Source organism: Octopus bimaculoides, chromosome 10 (genome assembly GCF_001194135.2).
Source record: "Octopus bimaculoides isolate UCB-OBI-ISO-001 chromosome 10, ASM119413v2, whole genome shotgun sequence".
NCBI lineage: Eukaryota > Metazoa > Mollusca > Cephalopoda > Octopoda > Octopodidae > Octopus > Octopus bimaculoides.
Window position 1 is genome coordinate 40,552,403 of NC_068990.1, and position 2,867 is coordinate 40,555,269.

Below are 2,867 nucleotides of genomic sequence, written 5' to 3' on the forward strand. Positions count from 1 at the left end.
ATACTTCAGGTATATATCCGTAACACACATACATATATATATATATATATATAACACAGCTGTAAATATAGACGAGGAGTAGCAAAAATACACGAGCGAAGTACGGGATGTTGACAAAAGATCTCTCTCTCTCCGTAAAGAATATATAGGTTTTAGGTTTGAGGGAGAGAGTGCAGTTAGCAGCAGTAGTAGTAGTAGTAGTAAAAAAAGATAGATGAAGAAGTGAAACAAGAAAAGATGAATTGGAGTAAATCATTCATTGTGTATAGAAAGAGGGAACTAGCAAAGTGAAAATGTTTCACGATGATATGTAAGGTTTAGTGTATGTAGCTCAGTATACTCTTTTTAGAAATGATAATACCAAATACATGAAAGAGGGCTGGGCATTTCAAAGAGTTTAATTAAATTAAGTCTTTAACGTAAAAAGAAAAAGGAGGGCCTTTAAGAGAATCGCCTACTTCCTTCCTTTCTCTCCTGCTTTCAATTTTGTGTCTTTCTGTAGTATATCTACCGAAGAAGAAGAAAGAAGAAAAGATACAATGAAAGTTGCAAGAGAGAAAAAGTGAAAGAGATGAAGACGAAAGGAAGTGAAAAAAATACTATACAAAAGGGGCGGAGTGAGTAAACAAATATCCAAACTGTGAGGGGGAGAAAATAAAGATGATCAGCAGTGTGAGGTAATATAGTAAACGAGGGGGAATGAGGCGGATAAGAGAGTATTAATATAGTGAAAGAGGGGGAATTAGGTAGAGTAAGAGATTGAAATATGTATTCATACACTATCTTATGTGTGTAAATATAAATATATATATATATATATATGTATATATACACACACCTATCTATATATGTATGTGTGTGTGCGTATCTGTGTAATAAAATAGTAGTGATGAGGTGTTTTATGCAGAAGAAACAGAAATGGAAAGAGTAAAAGGCGAGACAGAGGTGGGGGGAACGGTTGAATTTAATTGAATGACAAAGAGAGAGAGAGAGAGAGAGAGAGAGAGAGAGAGAGAGAGAGAGAGAGAGAGAGAGAGAGAGAGAGAGAGAAAGAAAGAAACAGATAATTACACCGTTCTTCCATTCAGTAGCATTGCTTGGCATTATTATTGTCGACTAATGCACACACACACATTTATTTGCGTGTGTGTGTACAGCTGCTGCTTTTCACGTTTCTGTATAACTATATCATTGCTTCTGCCACTGCATCCATGGTTAACTGTTTTCTTTCTCTAAGTTCTTCTCCTCTTCCTGCCACTCTCAATATACGTTTGTATGACTTGTAAACAACCCGACAGGAATAAAGGTAAAATAAAGTTACACACACACACACATATATATGTTGTCCTTCCTATCTATCTATCTATCTATCTATCTATATATATATATATATATATATATAGATAGATAGATAGATAGGGAGAGAGACAGATAGACAGAGAAATCAGAAGAGGGGGAAAACGGGTAAAGGACTAGACTTGTGATACGATTGCTTGATTTTAGCTTATTGTTTTTATCGGGAACATTAGGCGATAGAAAGCAGGAACACAAAGCATGTTTTCTCGCATGCGCGCGCGCGCGTGTGAGAGAGAGAGAGAGAGAAAAAGAAAGAAAGAGTGTATTTATGTATCCATGTTTATTTACATGTGTAAGCATGTGTGTTTGTGTCGATATATATATATATATATATATATGTATGTATGTATTTAAATTGGAGCTACTATTAGTTTCAGGTTGTCTTGTGTATGTATACATACACACACATATATATATATATAGTCTGTATGTTTGCGCGTATGTCAATTTCTTCAGCAATCGTGAAGCATGTTCATTTATTTTTGTTGTCATTTCTGTGTATAGATTTTCTTCCACCTGTCATGCCAAACCCTCTTCTACGCGTGAAAATGTTCGAATTGTATGTTACTTTATTGTCAAACGGTTCCGATCATTATTACATGAAAATGCATTTACGCCAGCATGCTATAACCACAATGATTCGAACCAAGAAAAAAGTCATACATAACACGCGCGTATAAAATTACACATCTGAATAGTTTGCTTCCTTAAAATATTTAACTAATAACTAAGAAAAATAACAAACTCATTCCGGAGCTAGCGAAGACGGACACACACACACACACACACATGCGAACGCACGCAATTTAATTTTGTGTACGCGGGCGCGTGTGTGATGAGGTAGAGAAGAGAAATATACAAAAGCTTGTATACCTCCAAACATTCTCATATCTATCTATATATATATGTGTGTATACTTCATACAGTGTGGGAAACGGAGAGTGAGTGGGAGCACTAAATATGCCGATTCATATGTAAATATACGTAAGACGTAACATAAAAGAGGGAGTGGTTTAAAAATATAATTTTCAAGCCTTATTTGACGATATTTTCTTTATCTTCACCGTGTTTTTCCTTTCTTTCTTCTTTTTCCTGTTGGTTTTAATAATTTATGAAGAATAAATTTCATAGTAATCCATAAATACATAAATAATGAACCAGGGAGGAGGAATGAAGTGCGACGAAATAATAGCCCCAAAAAGTATATAGAAACTAAATTAATATTGCATACAATTTAATGTATGCAAACGTTTTATATCTATTATTGATTTCCTTTTGTTTCATTTTGCTGTTATAAAAATTCAATTAGATTAATTGTTAAATTCGTGTCATTCATGTGCGTGCGTGTTTGTATACATATATATATGTGTATGTGCATATGAGATGTCATATATCTATATCTATATACATATATATGCACATGTCATAATATATATATATATACACACACACAACACTGTATTACGTCTGCATATATATATATATATATATATATATATATATATATATAT

At 33.4% G+C, this 2,867-nt stretch overlaps 1 protein-coding gene and 1 long non-coding RNA gene across 5 annotated transcripts in view; one reads left to right on the forward strand and one right to left on the reverse strand.

The window, feature by feature from the left end:
- Positions 1 to 2,867, forward strand: part of LOC106881299 (uncharacterized) — a 338,650-nt gene that overhangs the window by 179,252 nt on the left and 156,531 nt on the right. The window lies entirely within an intron of this gene.
- On the reverse strand, positions 243 to 1,350 carry LOC128248896 (uncharacterized). Its single transcript, XR_008265046.1, has 2 exons — positions 1,072 to 1,350; positions 243 to 507 (listed from the first exon to the last, which is right to left on the reverse strand). It is a non-coding gene; the product is annotated as an uncharacterized LOC128248896 (long non-coding RNA).